The sequence below is a fragment of the Gorilla gorilla genome, chromosome 19 (assembly GCF_029281585.2).
Source record: "Gorilla gorilla gorilla isolate KB3781 chromosome 19, NHGRI_mGorGor1-v2.1_pri, whole genome shotgun sequence".
NCBI lineage: Eukaryota > Metazoa > Chordata > Mammalia > Primates > Hominidae > Gorilla > Gorilla gorilla.
In genome coordinates this window covers 42,442,804-42,460,081 of record NC_073243.2, presented here as the reverse complement: position 1 = coordinate 42,460,081, position 17,278 = coordinate 42,442,804, and the positions used below count along the sequence as shown (strand labels likewise).

Sequence of the window (17,278 nt, the reverse complement as noted above, 5' to 3'; positions counted from 1 at the left end):
TTAATCCTTATAATGTATTTTGGGATTTTCTATTTCTAAATTTTTTCTGTTACAAATTATATAAGCCGAGTAGGTAAAATGGCAGAGACTGAGTCAATTCTTTAGGTTTAGATAGGTTTATTTTCTCAATGCAAGAGATACTGAATATTCAGATTTCTTCTTTATTTCTTCTGAACTCAAAGGTCTAAACCAAAAATAAAATTCTAAGCCCCTCAACAACTGAATGGACTCCTCTTCTCATCCAAGGGGACTCCAAAAAACAGGAAAAACTAGTTCAGGCCGTGACATAAGATGGGGGTCAGACATGCCTTATTGTACTCTCTCCATTGTGGAGTTTAAACACAACTGACCAGCATTAAAATTGAAATAGAAAATCTTAGACTGATGGAACAGACTCTTTGTAGCAATGAGATACCAACTCCAATCTGACTCTGAGTCCCCATCTCAAAGGTCCCCAGTGCAATGGCTCTGGTGTAACATCACATGACAGATAAGGAAGGAAATCAAAATATTTTACCTCAAAATATGTTTCTTTGCCCTATTCTGAAATGACCCTGCAAAGTTGTCCTTTGTGGGGACAATTTGCATCTGTAAAGCATTTCTATTAACTAGATCTTTCCCCTTCCAGGCCCTCCCAATCCTGAAGAGATTAACTAGAGTCTAGCACTTTTTAAAGGTCTAAATAGAAAACATTTGCATCTATTGTCTCTTACAGTGACCACCTATGGGACTTCCTATGTATAATAAGAACCTTGGTCTCCATAACACTTTATCTTAACCCAGACACTCCTTTCTATTAATTCCAGATCCTTAGGTAATAACTTAACTCTTTCAACCAATTGTCAATCAGAAAATCCTTGAATCCACCTATGACTTGAAGCCCCCATCCTCTTCTGCTTCGAGTTGTCCCACCTTTCAAATACCTCACATGTATTGAATAATGCCTTATGTTCCCCTAAAATGTATAAGATCAAGCTGTAATCCAACCACCTTGGGTATGTGTCCTCGAGACCTCTTGAGACTGTGCCTCGGGCCATGGTCACTCATATTTGGCTCGGAATAAACCTCTGTAAATATTTCACAGTTTGACTGTTTTCTTTGACAATGGAAAGCTAGTATACACATTTTTTGCTTGGTAGGAAAATAAAGTTTTGTTTTTTTCTGTTTTTTAAGCAATATATAAATGTAATTTTAAAAATCAAACAGTAAAATAGATTACAGATTGAAAACTAAATCTCTCTCCCACCCTAGACAGCTAGTTGTCTCCTTATAGGCCATACTTCCTTACCTTGCTTTTCCACTTTAATATATTTAGAGGGTTTTCTATATCAACATATATAAATCAACCCTCTTATTTTTAATAGCTGTAGAGCATTCTGTTTTACAAGTGTACTGTAATTTATTTCATCTGTCTCTTATTTATAAGACTTTAAGATTCTTATAAATTAGGTATAAGATACTTTATTTCTAGACTTTTGCTACTACAAACCATAATGCAACAAATATCCTTGTAGATAAAATTTTGCTCACATATGCACATTTATTGAGAAGTGCTAAGCCAAACTGCCCTTTGTTGAGGTTGTACTGAAATAAATCTTTTAAAACAAATGCATCGTTTTCCTAAACTGGAAACATTAAAAATTTGGCACTGTTGCCTAAATCTACAACCAATTCTATTTCCACTTTCTTCAAGTTTGTAACAACCATATTTGTGCATGTGGGACTCAGGTCTGCATCCGGATTTTGAGGTAATATTTAAAAGATTTTAAAAAGATAATTTATATTAAGTATTTTCTGAACAACTTATTTTACTAAAAAAATAAAATCTTGGTCAAGTATACACAATTTGATTATATGGGAGATGATCAGAATTGGGATTAACCTTCTAAATATATTTGCCCCATAGTTTTGATGGTTGGCCAATCTCTGGCCTGCTTATCCATTCTTATGTTTATATATTTTAGAACTTCCAATATTTTCTTCAGATTACTGGAGTTACTTGACACAAAATGTTTTTCCCTTTTGATGCAGCTCAGAATGGCTGTGTTGCACACAATCCTTTTCTGAGGACCCATTCCTGAAAGAAAGCAGGCCATGCTGGTCTCAGTATTTGCATGGAAGGTGAGCACTGACTTCAAGCCTGGGTGAGGTGTGCCAGGGCCCTGAGAAGATGCCTGAATCAGCACCTCTGTGACAGCACTGCCCCAATCTGGTCGTCACTCAGGAAGCCTGAATGTAGGACTTCAAGAAGAGAGTCAGCAGGAGTGGCAAAATCTCTGGCAACAAAGAGGGTGAACAAGTCGCTGAGTATTGGAGGAGTAACCAACATATACCTTATGCTAGGAGAGTTCAGGTCATGGGGCCAGTGCTATGGCATCTTATGAACAACTCTCTGGTCCTTGTGGCCTGGCTGGGGAGCTCATAGGGTGGTCTCTTATTCTCTCCTAATATGCTCAATAGGTAAATTAACTTAAGCATAACTGTGTTCCTGCAACCTGAAGGGAACTGGCTCAGTACCCTTAGCAAACAGGAAAACATTTAATCACTCAACAGACAGCAATTAAGTGCCTGGACGTGCAGGATGTTGGAGACCCATAAGTGAATAATTCATGTGTCATGTACTAACTGCCCAAGGAGAGTCCAATGACATGATGAAAGTCCACATCTAACTAGATCTCCTTCAGAGAAATATTCACTTTGGTACTTGCAAATGTTTTTAATGCTTATAATCTACTTACAAATTTTCTATTTCTAAGTTCTTCCTGTTACAAATTATACAAAACAAGTAGGTAAAATGGCAGACAATGTCCCTAATCTCATGGAACTTACAATCTTATGAAAATGGGAATAATTTTTTTAAAAATTTAAGAAAAATTCTAAATAGTGCTAAGTGCTTATAGATAATTAGAAGGTGGTAATGAGACAGTAACTGGGTGACTACCTGAGATTAGTGAATCAGGTAAATCTCTATGAAGAGGTAACACCTAAACTGAGACCCAAATGACAAGAGGGATCCATTTGAGAATTAAGGGAAGTGTATTCTAGAAAAAGAGACCAGATATCAGAAAAGCCCTAAGGTAGGAATGTTTATGTTGAAGAAACAGATAGTTGGGTAAAGGGGAAGATCTTATGACAGGAGGTTGAAAAACAGACTGGGACTGATTTTATAGGGCTTTGCATATACCAGTAGGGATATACTACTTGGTGAGAAGCTATGTGACATTTATAAGCAGAGGCTGATGTGGTATGATTTATGTTTTCAAAAGCTCATTCCTCACTCAAAAGTGCATGGAGACCTGGGGAGACAATCATGGGAAGAGCAGATAGATCAGTTATGAAGCTACCACAATAGTCCAGGTGCAAAATGATGGTGCCTTAGGTGAAGGTGGCTGCAGTGTGGGAAGAGAAACATTTGGGATCTAGGATATGCTTTGTAGCGAGAATCCTTAAGACTTGTTGCTGAATTGACTGTTGGGAGATGAATTGTAAATTTTCTGAAAGGGTCAAGGGAAAATACACACTGAAGTCTAATTTTTCCTGGACGCTTTAAACCAAAGAATGTCACTTTCTTTTTTATTGAATCACTACATCCCATTGAGAAACAGGTGTAAACACACTGAACCCATTGTTAAGTAGTATTCTCCTAGACTTGGCTTTCTGAAGCAACAAGGAAAGATTAGAATATGTACAATGCATTTTAGATTAGAAAGCACTTTATCTTATATGCCAGGTGTCTGAATGTATCTATCCCATGTGCCTTATATCTCATTGAGTCTAAAACGGTAGACGTGAGAGTGGTAAGGGCAGAGAGTTGGTTCCTGTAAGTCTAGGAGAAATTTAGGGGCATTTCCATAGGTAAGATAATGTGAGTTCTTCTATCAGCCTCTATTTCACCATTTTGTACTTTACTGGGTTGTCTGTGCTCTCTCGTCCTGTGTCCTATGAGAACTGCCTGAAGACAAAGCTCGGGTGCATTTTATTCACCATGAGTATATGTATGCGGTGTTGCTAAATGACTGAGTGTTTGAGTGAATGAGTGAGTGAGTGAATGAATCCTGAGTAGCTAGTCCTTGGTCAATTCTTTCCTTTGAACAATACAAGTTCTCTAACCTCGACTCTTCTTCTTTGTTCTGAGATTGGCCTTTTGCCCCAAATAACTTTTCAGCTATTGGCTCTAGATCTCAGTTTCCGCATGTTCATTCTCAGTCTGAGCCTCCCCTTAATTACTGCACTTTTTCCTGCTTCCATCATGGTGGATGTCCATATAGGATAGACATGCACATAGAACGTTTGTGAAAAATCCAACATTAAGATAGGAAACATTTGTTCTCAGAAAGTTTTCAGGTTAGACACTCTAAATTCTACCATTATTAGCACACTGGGATGAGGGATGCACCACACTACTTGTGATGCTGTGCAAGACTCTACCAAGTCTCTTTTCAGCTTCAGAGTTGATCAGAAGCCATTACTTCTGTCTATCTGGGGACCCAGATATCATATTTAAACATGCATCCTGCAGAGCAATTCAGAGAAGAGTACAATGTATCAGTTGATTACTAAACATTGGCTACTTGTATAATGAAAAAGTACAGAGAGTTCCATTTATGTTTGTCCTTTTATTGAAAATTGCTACAACCTGGTCAAAAAATTCTCTCTGTGTGGCAGGATATCTGCCAGTGAATGAGTCTGTTGAAATCACCACACCAAATTCAACATTAAGGGCCAACCCTGACCACAGCTGAGCCGTGTGAAGAGGCTGACAGCGGCGTGGCCACCACCCAGGATGGAGAGAAAGGCACCGTGAGGTGTTAATGGAAAAATCCAACTTCCTTTTCTTCCAAAGATGATGACTGAAACCAAAGTGGAGCTTTCCCTGTGAGTTTTAAAAGATAACTTTCATTTTTTTCAGAATAGAAATATTTACCAGGCTTTAGTATCTTTGTCTTTTTATATTCCTCTCTGTATAATAAGTGCCTTTTTAAAAGCTCATGTTTGCTTAGCAGTAATTACTTGTTTTTTGTTTTGTTTAATGTGAGGGGTTTAGCAGTCACCATATACTGCACTGCACCCTCCTGGTGGTCTGTGTCTGTGTCTTATGACCTGGGAGGCCAGGCATATGGATGGAAACTTAGTACTCAGTAAGTTATAGTAGAATGTCTTAGAATGATGGCACAACATCACCTTCAACAGAGCCCTATGACCTAGAGCCAAAAAATACAACGAGGAGCAGGATTTGATTACAACTAAATTTCCCTTTTGAAGCCAAGGCCTTGTATTTGCACAACTCTTGGTTGATTCTAAAGTTCTTCAATTCCAAAGAAGTCTTCATTTCCTAACATGTTACATAGTAGAAATTCAGCATTGCCTGTCATTCTAATAATTATCGTAAACTTTTCTGCACTAAATAGCTGGAGTAAGGAAAAGCCCTGGTTTTTCACCACTGGACCATGATCCTCTTTAAATTGTATTTTTTATTTAAAAATATTGGCTTCAAAAAGCTGCTCTGATACTTAATGTAGCTTTACAATGATAACATTTAAACACATTGCCTGGCTTTGTGAATTCAATTAAGCACTCCTGAGTGCATTGCTGCGTTTGTTAAAAACAAGCAAAAACACATCTGGCAAGCCTTTTTTTTTTCTCTAAGATTCTATTTACCTATTATTGAGACCACAGAAAACCAAGAGCTAGATAGGCTACCCTGGATACCATGATTAATTAGTTACTCAGCGCAGAGTTACTCTATGTAATTTGGTTGATTTTTCATTTGGTTTTCTTTGGAAATGACTTTACTACTCTGAAACAATTCCTTTCAAGCCATTTTTCTTCCTTTTAAAAACATGAGTTCTATGATTCACCCTGTGTAAGATAAAGGTTGCAGATGCCCTTCATTTATCATAAAATACAATATATTTCTTTTATTCGGGGGGTGAAGCACCCTTAAAAGCTTTGCAAGCTTTTTTATTTTCCTTAAGAGTGAGACACTTCATGATGTGAAGATACTTGCAAACACAGATCTCAACAGGAAAGAATCACTCATTAATCTGTGAAACAGACAATTGGTACTGAGAAATGCGGCTGTTATTAGAACGGATGCCTGTAAAAGTAGAAGCAGCTTTGGAACTGGGTAATGGTAGAGGCTAAAAGCATTTGGAGAATCAGGCTAGAAAAAGTCTGTATTGCAGTGAAGCATTAAGGGTGTTTCTGTTGAGGGTTTGGATGAAAAGGAGAATTATAAGGAAATTTGAATTTTCTTAGAGATTACTTAAGTGGTTGTGACCAGAATGTTCATAAAAATATGGGCAGTTAAAGGCCATCTGATGAAGCCTCAGACAGAAATAAGAAACGAGGTATTGGAAACTGGAGTAAAAGCCATCCTTGTTATTAAGTAGCAAAAAACTCGGTAAAATTGTGTGTATGTTTGAAGGCTTTATAAAATGTAGAACTTAAGAGCAATGACAGAATATCTGCCAGAAAAAATACCTAAGCAGCAAACCATTCAGGCCACTGCATGGCTACTTTTAAACACATACAGTGACATGTGAGAGGAAAAGAATGACTTAAAGATGGAATTTATAATTAAAAGAGAAGCAGAATGGAAAGATTTGGAAAATTCACAGCCTGGCCATGTAAAGAGTGAAAATACATCTTTAGGAGAGCAAATCAAGAGTGTAGCCAAGCAACTATTTGGTAAAGAGATTCCCATGGACAGAGGGGAGCCAGCAGCTATTAACCAAGTCAATGAGAGAAAGACCCTGAAGGCACTTCAGAGCTCTTAGAGGCTGCCCTCCTATCACAGGCGCAGAGCTCTAGGAGGGAAGAATGGTTTCAGGGGACAGGCCCAGGGAACTCTTCATGGGCTCTCTCCTCAGAGCTTACTCAGGTATCTGCTCCTCCCGGTATTTCAGTGCAGTTCTCCTTGACTGCCCTAGCCAGGGCTCAAGCAGGCCAAGGTATGGTACAGGCCACTCTGGAGCATGCAAGCAGTAATCCATCCTTGATGGCATCCGTGTGGTGTTCAGTCTGTAGGTTTGCAGAATGCAAGAGCTTTGGGGGCATGGCTACCTCCACCCAGATTTCAACGGATGTCATGAATAATCTGGGGGCTCCAGGCAGAAACCTGCTGCAAGAGTGGAGTCACCACAGAGAGTCTCCACTAGTGTGATGCCTAGTGGAGCTATAGGATTGGGACGGCCACTGAGACCCAAGAACTGTAGAGCTGTCAATGTGCAATGTTAGCCTAGGAGAGCTGCAAGCATGAGACTCCAACGCCTGACAGCCGAGTGGGCTAAGCCCAGCAAAGGCCTGGGGGTGGGGCTATGTGAGGCCCTGGGGGCTCAATTCCCACCCCAGTGTATTCAGGAAGTGGGACATGGAGTCAAAGGAGATTATTCTCCAGCTTTAACACTTAATATTGTTTTCCCTGTTGGGCTTTGAACTTACTTGAGACTAGTTACGCCTTTCTTCTTGCCTATTTCTTCCTTTTGGAATGGGAATGTCTATCCTACGCCTGTCCTATCACTGTATTTTGAAAGTAGATAACTTGTTTTGATTTCACAGGCTCACAGCTGGAGGGAATTTGCATCAAGATGAATCATGGCTCTAGAACCATGAGCCAAATAAATTTCTTTTCTTTATAAATTACCCAGTCTGTGGCATTCTGTTATAGCAGCAGAAAACAGACAGAGACAGTCATTCATAATCCATTTCACTTCCCTAAATCTTGGGGCGGGGGGTGGTTATTCAATGTCAAATTCTTATTTACCCATGATGACATCAGTGTCTTTGAAAAATTACACTAGATAAGAGGATAAGTTACCAACTCTTCCAAATGGTTGGTTAGAGATCATTGATCAGTAGTTAGGGTTGCACACTGGACACGTACCAGCCTGCTCACTTTATCGCTTTTTCATGCCACCCTCCTCAGCTCAACCCCCTTCAGGCTTTCAGCCACACTGAAAACAAGAATGTGTTCGAGGTGTTTCACCGAGAATCACTTATTCCTGACATTCTGGTAGATCACCCACTTTAGCCAATCCCTTTAAGCTTCTCTTTTTCTTTTTTCTTTTCCTCTTTGGAATGAGTGCCTAACTATGTAATGGTTATTGGATGTATGTAGATTTCCTGAAAGTGTTTCATGTTTTGAATGACGAAGAACATTCTGGGGGATAATTTGTTTTAAAAACCAGGGAAACCCGAAAGATCTGGGAGAAGCCACTTAAACTGAATCCCAATTTGAGAAAATTGAAAATAAGAAAAGAGGATTATTTGCCTATAGCAAGTGGAGGATTGAATTTTCTCAAGGAGAGGATTTTTATGCAATTTCCTTGTGGAAAATGATAGGAGATGTAGATGCTTCTAAGATGCCTTCTGCTTTCCACTTAGGTCTAATTTTTTTCTTTAAGCCTGTACATGCAGTCTTAAGATTATTTTTATGATGCAATTAATAGCTATTTAAACACTTTAAGTTGATTCTTTTCATATATTATTTACTCTAGTCCATTTACATGTGGTAAGTCATTATTTCATTGTGTTTTTTTAGTTTTAGTTTTGTTTTTCTATAGAGATGTTTTTTAATGAAGAAATTTTAAATGAAAGACTTTAGCCTCTCTTCAAAAGAACAGTAAAAATGATTAATCTCTTTGCTAGGATGCATATGATGGCATGAGTTTAAATTTTAGATTCTCTGTTGATGTCAAAGTTGCAAACATTTTTTTGTATCTGGGCACCATGATGGTATGGCACTCCATCTGTGATTTACTCTACTCAGAGAGGAATGAAGTGTATTTAACAAGAATCAAACTAATGGAAAACAGGATTTTGGTGTTGCTGGAACATGTAGAAAAAGGTGGAGTCTAAGAAAATATTTCTCTAGCCAAGACAGTATTGAAGAAACTCATTATTTTCCATCTGCTTGTTCCTTGTTCCCAGTGTGAAGTGAAAGCAAAGTTTTAAAATTTTTTCTCCTCTGCAAGAAAATATATTTCAGAAAATCCCTATCTCAAAAATGAAGCAATTAAGAACTGTCTGGCTGTGAGGATCTGGCCTCAACTTGACTTAAAGCAACAACTTCAGTTACGTATCAAGATGTGCATGAGAATGAACCTGCTCTGCTCAGCCAACGTGCTGAGTGACTTGATGTTTGTAATAAATAAATAAATAAACAACAAACAGGTTGTCATGAAATATCCTTTGTAATTATAAACACAGGAAACTTTCTGAGATGCAAGTGGGTGTTAAATGGTTCAGCAAAGCCAAGCCAGAGCAGTTGGTGTGCTTTGAAATGAAGCAACATCGGAAAAATGAAATCTACCGAAAGATCACTACGTGTTTCAAAGGTTTGACTTTTTAAAAATTTTCTTCAGTTTTCTATTTTGAAAAATACAAAGAGGTTTGCATTTGTTTTTATATAAGCAGCATGTGTAGGCTACCATCTAATATTTGGCAACTTTAAAAATTTTTGAGCAAAAGCAACTGTTTAGGAGTTTAACCATTACTTAAAAAAAAGATACATGAAAGTTATTATGTGTATGTTCCTGCATGGTACATAGGAAATTCCTAATTGCTAGTTAGTTCAATTTACTTAATTAGGTATTTACTCATTGGCTATTATGTGCCCAGTTTCGGGCTATGTAATATTTTAAAAATTAACATTATATATGTTGCCCTATCTACACTTTCTGGGGAGCAAAAGTTTGAAAATCATTTGATGTGGAAACCCTTTAAAAAGAACTAGATTGCAGCATGTATTTGAATTCAAAATTGATTTTCATCAAGTACTAAAATGTGATACAGGCCAAACAATAGGAATTTTCAGGAATGAGAATGGTTGTGCTGTCAAAAAAGATAAACAATATGGATGATTTATGAATATTTATGTCCTATTAAATTTATTGAATTTTGGAAGGCAGAGATTGCTAAAGTGGAGATAGTTGACAGCAGAGAAGAGCTACCAGTGAATTCACGAATTACATTCTGGATTATTCTTTTTGAAAGAATATATATTTGGTGCATTTGTCATTAGTAAAGTTAATTAATCAGTTAATGTCTTGAAGTAGTAGTAAATTAATCCTTTCTTGATATGCATGATGTATTAGCCTGTTTTCACGCAGCTGATAAAGACATACCAGAGACTGGGAAACTTACTAAAGAAAGAGGTTTAATTGGACTTACAGTTCTACATGGCTGAGGAGGCCTCACAATCATAGCGGAAGGCAAGGAGGAGCAAGTCACATCTTACATGGATGGCAGCAGGCAAAGAGAGAGCTTGTGCAGGGGAACTCTCCTTTTTAAAACTATCAGATCTCATGAGACTTGTTCACTATCACAAGAACAGCACGGGAAAAACTTGCCCCATGATTCAATTACTTCCCACTGGGTCCCTCCCACAACATGTGAAAATTCAAGATGAGATCTGGGTGGGGATACAGCCAAACCATATCACATGTTATCCTAGTTGTTGCCATAGTCAGTAAGCAACTGTTCTCACTCAGGGCTGTTAATATATAAAAGGTGATATTAGATAGTATTTTTCTACATTTGTTCTCTCTATACTTCTGGAAGAATTACCTTTGTGGGGTCCAGTGTAAAATGAATATAGGGTCATCTTGTTCAAAAATTATTATGAATTTAAAGAGCACTAAACCAAGTATGAGGTCCTTCTAAGCAAGGAACCTTTTGTAACTGCATAAATCTCACAAGTCCCGTGAATCTAGTTCTGTCAATGAGGATAGTCAAATTAGTATAAATGAAAGATGTTTATTTAAGGCAATCTTTAAATCCAGGCACAGTCTACTAATGTGCTTATCATAGATGAGTAACCAGTTAATGATCATTAATCATGATAGATATAGACATTTGTATGCATACATTTGTAGAATATTTATCTAGCATTATATTTGCACAAACACATATATGATTAAAATATGTAAAACAGACTTCTGAAAATCTCTAGTATGGTAGCCTTTGCAAGATTAACTAGAAAAAGATGACTTGTCACAATCCACAGATCCTATTATACATCATCCAACAAATATTCTCCGAGTACCTAGTCCATACCAGATATTATTCATGGTGTAAAGATATAGCAGAGAACAAAATAAACAGAGTACTTGCTCCTAGAGGGTTTTCATACTATTGTATTTCTGAAATTTTGACTGATTTGCCCAGGCTTTAGTTTGTATTTGTTTGTTTGTTTTTTGTTTTTTTTTTTTTTTGCTGAAACCCCTGTCTTCCTGACTTTATTAAGAACAGAAGCAAAACTCAGCTATTCTTGTCACTGTTTAGAACTGACTAGAACCAGAACTCTTCAGAAAAGAATGTGCTAAAGGTTTGTCCTTGAGAAGTTTCCAAGCCAAGACACTCCTAGGAGCACTTCCCATTGAGGCCGAAAGGCTCATCCACTCACAGCGATTCATGGGAAAAGAGGACAGCACCCTCATCTTTGGTCCAAGAACACAATCCTGAGTGACACAGGATTGCCCTGAAAGTCAACAGCATCCGTCTTATAAAAATCAACAACACTCGCTTTTCAACCTTCCAAAGAATTTACTGGTCTGGTTTGGCCTTCTGGTGCCACATTCCATTCCAGAACCCCAGCTAAAATGTTCTCAAGGGCTGACCAGAGATTCCTCCTCCTTTCTCTGGGCTGGTACAACTTGACCGCTGCTTGACATCAGGGTCAACTGGAGACTGGGAACAGTTATGTAACTGTGTTGTAAATTGAATTAGAGCTGTACATGAGCCCAGACCAAGTAACCAGTGCAGCTCCAGGCAAGAGCAGCAACATGTCCCCCAGAGACAGCATTGGAGGAACAGCTTACTGGGGAATGGAAAAAGGGTATCACAGGGTAAAAAAGAAACCATCTCTTTCCAGTCCTTCTAAAGTCTGGGCAGTTGGCTGCCCCATCACATGTGGAATAAGAGGGGGGCATTAAGTGCAGAGGGAGCTGGTGTCAGTATGGCAGGCAAACACTGAGGAAAAATCAGCATACATAGTATACACAAAGAGAATGAGAAAAAAAATATTTGTAACACCAGAACAGACACCACCCAGATGAAAGAAATAAGAAGGCTTACACATGGAGAGGAAAAAAGCCTCTGGCAGTGGTCAGTGGACTGTAGAATGAGCAAGAAAGGCATGACCATCCTCCTAACAGTGACTGGTCATTCTGGAGAGGATACATGTGCACAGATCTGGAAAACCAGGGCTGAAAAGCCTTTTGACACCTTTGGTGACCTAGGACATGGTCCCCCAATGTAAGACATCATGCTAGATAGAGGGTAAAATAGTAAGTTTTCTTCAAAGGCAAATGAATACAACTTGAGATAACTTTTGAAAAGAAAAAAGGTACTGTGACCATGGCATGACTTTGATCTGTGCTAACATGACCTCCGGCAGAAGCAGATGAGGAGAGGCAGAATAATGTAAAGCTGAAAGCTTGGAGTCACCAAACCATAGATAGCTTCACCTCTTACCAAGCGCTTGATGTGTGGCTAGGTTCTTAAATCCCCTACAAGTTCCAGCTTCCTCATCTGTAAAAAACGAGCAAGTTAAGACTGGGTGAGTTAATAGATGTAAAAGTACTTAGTACAGTACTCTACAAATAGTAAGTGCCCAATAAATGTTAACTGTTATTATTATGTATTCTGTCCTTCACTATGTTAGGCCCTGGGATGTAGTGGTGACAGGCAAGGCTGCTGCTCTTGTGGTTCTTACATGAAACAAGGGAACAGGGAAATAAACAAAATAAATGCAGACTATGAAAAGTGCTAAAGAATAAATAAATAGAGTAATATAATAGAAGAAAATGCCTCTCTGAGGAGGTGACAGTTAAACTGAGACTTGAGCAATCATCAGGGGCACAGGGTTCCCAGAAGAGAAAAAAATAAGTGCAAACTCCATGTAACAAAACAAAACAAAAAGAGCTTACTGTGTCCAAAAATTAAAACGAACCCTAAAGTGGTTTGAGAATAGTAACATGGGCTTTGGTTAAGCTGGAGCTAGGGCTCACCTAGTAGAGTATAGAAAGGCAACACCCCATCTCCTGCAAATCTATTTTCATCTATTAATTTACACGGCATCTGAAGAACATGCTGAATTAAAGCCTGTTAACCCTTGGGATACAGTCATCAAATGTATCAGATATATTGAGATAACCCCAACAGAGGGGATAAGTCTTTACAAAGTAAATCTATGCATTTCAGCATTTCTTACAATTGCCAAAATATGGAAGCAACTAAGTGTCCCTCAGGAGATGTATGGATCAAGGCAATGTGGTATATACACAGTGGAATACTGTACAGCCTTAAAAGGAAGGAAATTCTGTAATTTGTAATCATATGCATGGAACTGGAAGATACTGTGCTAAATAAAGTAAGCCAAGCACAGAAAGACAAATATTGCATGATCTCGTAGGTGGAATCTAAAAGAGTCAAATTCATCGAAGCAGAGAATAGAAAGGTGGTCACCAGATGCTACGAAGTGGGGGGAAAGGGAGGGAAAAGGAAAGATGTTGATCGAAGAGGACAGTTTTAGTTAAACTGGAGTAGTGATCTATTGCAACTGCATGGTGACCATAGTTAATAATATGTTGTACATTTCAAAATTACTAAAAGAATAGATTTTTAACATTCTCACTACACACACAAAAAATGGTAAGTTGGCAAAGTGATGATAAAGTGTTAACTAGTCTGATTGAATCTTGCCACAATGGATACATAGATCAAAACATTGCATTGTACCCCACAAACAGACACAACTAGTATTAGTCAATTAAAAATAAATTTAGAAAAAAAGACTGCACTAAAAGAATAAATAAATCTAAACCAGAAGCAAGCCTGAGAATTGTAGGTGAGTAAAGGGTCTAAATTAAATGTGGTGGAGGATATCATAGACATCCTGATTCTGGCATCCTACCATTGTGTTTGCTCACCTAGAAAAAAAAATAAGCATATCTATTGAAGTATATCATAGTATTAAATACTATGGCACATTGGGATCAGGAATCCTTACTGGGATTCCTTCCTCAATACCCAGCTAAGCTTAAAACTCGAGTGTCCCCTACTCACTTTATAAGGGCAGTGGCAAGACCTCCCGTCCTGAGGCACGGCTATCATGCTCTAGTTCCATCATATTGGGCCCCATTAATTTGCAACTCTGTAAAAGCAGGCTGTCACAGTGAAAATATAGTTGTAAGAATAAAGTTTTAACTTCAGAGATTCCAATATATTGAACTAGCTGGCCAGCATTGGCAAGATGGAAAACCCTGGCTTAGGCACATATGTGTGTATGCTCATAGATTCCTGGAAATAGTTAAAGAGGGATCTGTAAGACTGGTCTTCTCACTGTTAAACAGGTGGGAGTCTAGAACCAATAGACACATTTGTGTATTAATGTTAAAGGGCGATGGGACAATTTAAAATATATCTGTATATTCATACTTGAACTGAGAATCATTAGATGAATAAAAACCATAGGCCATCCAATACCCCTTTGAAGTCAAAGTGATTTTCTAATCTCAATTTCAGTTTTTCTTATTGGACTTCCTAGAAAGTGATAATGAAAGAAGAAAGACTGACATTTAGAAAGTAGACCACAAACACAGGATCTGAACTCTCAAAGTTCTGAGTTATACAGAGATGACCAGAATAGGTTGTATTAGACCATTTTCACACTGCTGATAAAGACATACCCGAGACTGAAAAGAAAAAGAAGTTTAATTGGACTTACAGTTCCACATGGTTGGGGAGGCCTCAGAATCAGGTGGGAGGCAAAAGGTACTTCTTACATGGTGGCAGCAAGAGAAAATAAGAAGGATGCAAAAGCTGAAACCTGATAATCCCATGAGATCTCATGACATTTATTCACTATCACAAGAATAACACGGGAAAGACCGGCCCCCATGATTCAATTACCTCCCCCTTAGTCCCTCTCACAACATGTCAGAATTCTGGGAGATACAATTCAAGTTGAGATTTGGGTGGGGACACAGCCAAACCATGTCATAGGTATTTACTTTGCTTCTGATAGAAACTCTTCCAACCCTCCACTCACTCCTATACTTGTTTTCTGGGCACCAAATCTGCAAGGAATTTAACCTATGAGACTGGCTATTTCTATTGCCCTTGCTTTTAAAGTTGCTTCTCTAGGCATCATTTACCAGTTACCCTTGGCCCCCAGACCTCAGTGAGTATGCTTCCCCTCATAAACAAGCACACACACAGATGGTTATTAGATTAGATTATTAAATTTTTGAGAGCTGAAGTCGGCTTCATTCATCCTAGTGTCAAGTAATGTTTGCGGAATGGATGTATTTATTTCACGTTCTACATTATATTTACAAATCCCTTTCATTATCTTTTTTTGACCTTCTCAAATACTGCATAAGACAAGAAGACAAACAAGTATTATTATCCTTGTTTAATAGATGAATAAAATTTGACTCAGAGAGGTTAAGGAACATGCTAGTAGGAAATGGCAGAGCCAGAATTGAATCCAAATTTTTGGTTGCAAAATTCTCTGTTTTTTGCCATGGGGTTCAGACACTTGTCACCTACTCAATGAAAATGACCACCACAATTCACCTAGAAGTAACCTGGGCTGCTCATCACAAACACCATTCAAAGATATTTGCATTTTGTTCTTGACCCCTTACCTTCCTGCTCCTTTCCAAAACAGAACACCACACTGGCCACTAGACAAAACATAACAAAGATAGCTCAGAGCTAAAAAATAAGGAGATTTAGGTTTTTCTACAGTGTCTTCATATGCCAGAACTAAAGTACAGGATGTGTCATTACTCCCAGAGGAGCTTACAGTCTAATCTTCTCATTGTGTAGGGACTGAATAAAGCAAACTCCTTTGGCTGCCTCAAATACTGGCCAGGTCAGTGATAGGCTCTCCAGAAATAAATTGTAGTCAAAGTGAGCCACACCAATCTGAGTATGTTTTCTCATCTGTGAATTCATCTGGTCCTAAACTGAACTGAATCAATGAATTTATAGATCATGTCTTACATTTCTTTACTGTTTCCATGTGATGGATAATTTTTTTATGTTACATTGATTGGACTAGAGGGTTCCCAGGTATTTGATTAAAGATTTTTCTTGGTGTGTCTATGACGGTGTTTCTGAGCTGGGAAATAGGTTTTCTCCTGCCTTCGGACTTGGACTCAGACTGAAACCATTGGCTCTTCTGTTTTGCAGGCCTTCAGACTCAGACTGGAACTGCACCGTTGGCTCTCCTGGGTGGGTCTCCAGCTTGCTGACCACAGACCTTGAGACTTCTCAGCCTTTAGAATCATGGAAGCCAATTCCTTATAATAATATATATCCGTTTCCTAGTCTGTGGACTTTTCCCAGCTCCAGACAGACAATCTTCTATAAACTCCAGGATGCTCCATCAATGCCCTGTCTAGACTCTACAGATTTTGACCCTGAAGTAAAGTAGGAAAGGCTATGGAGACATGTTAAATGTTGTACTACCGCCTGAAGCCTTTTCTTCTTTAAATTTTTCAACAAGAGTTGAATGCACACGTGGATCTTAATTGGACAACAACTTTTCTCCTCTTCTGTGGGATCCCGTCAGTGCTTTAAGCAATGAGAAGGCAGCTCATTTCCAAGTTTGTGTGGTAAATTTGGGGCAAGTGGGAGAAAAGAAAGAAAGGCTAAGTCTTATAGGGTGTGATTTGGTTCTAGACATGCTTATGTTACTTTTTATAAGATTATCCATTTGACTAGATTTCTTTCCTGCTGACAAAAGAGGCAATTTCTACATATAAAATAAATCTGATTAAAACTCTTTCTCTGTTCCTGTCAAGGTAATAGATGCAGACCCCAGGAACAGAATATATTTGGATTCCTAGTGTGTGCAAATGATTGTTTATGTGATATCTGGTGCCAAGACCCACAGAAGGCTCCTGTACTGCCCTGTAAAAATAACGGGAATGGAAAGCTTTTCCTTAGGCATAAAAAGTTAATTTTATTTCTTATTCTCTTTCACAGTGGTAACTATTACTTTGTAATTTTCCTGGTATTTTGTTGGCAGCCAAAAATGACACAAGTAATAGTCCTTGCCTACAATATGCAGTTCCGATTCATTTTGCTTAGCTCAAGTTGCCTCCTATAATAAAGGTGGTGGCACTAGACCTTAAGCATAGGTCTAAACTAGAGCAAATTTCTTAAGCCCGTTTTTAATCAGATAGGCAGAACAAGTTCAAATCCTTTCCATTCCTTTATCCTAGTAGGGTTTTTAGAACACACCAAATAGCAAGAAATG

General features: G+C 38.3%; 1 long non-coding RNA gene across 1 annotated transcript; it reads left to right on the top strand.

Annotated features, from left to right (window-relative positions):
* The first annotated feature begins 2,031 nt into the window (after positions 1-2,031).
* LOC101132036 (uncharacterized) lies at positions 2,032-16,801 on the top strand. The gene is made up of 4 exons (XR_002003247.4): positions 2,032-2,121; positions 4,666-4,875; positions 9,211-9,338; positions 16,207-16,801. It is a non-coding gene; the product is annotated as an uncharacterized lncRNA (long non-coding RNA).
* Positions 16,802-17,278: the final 477 nt, after the last annotated feature.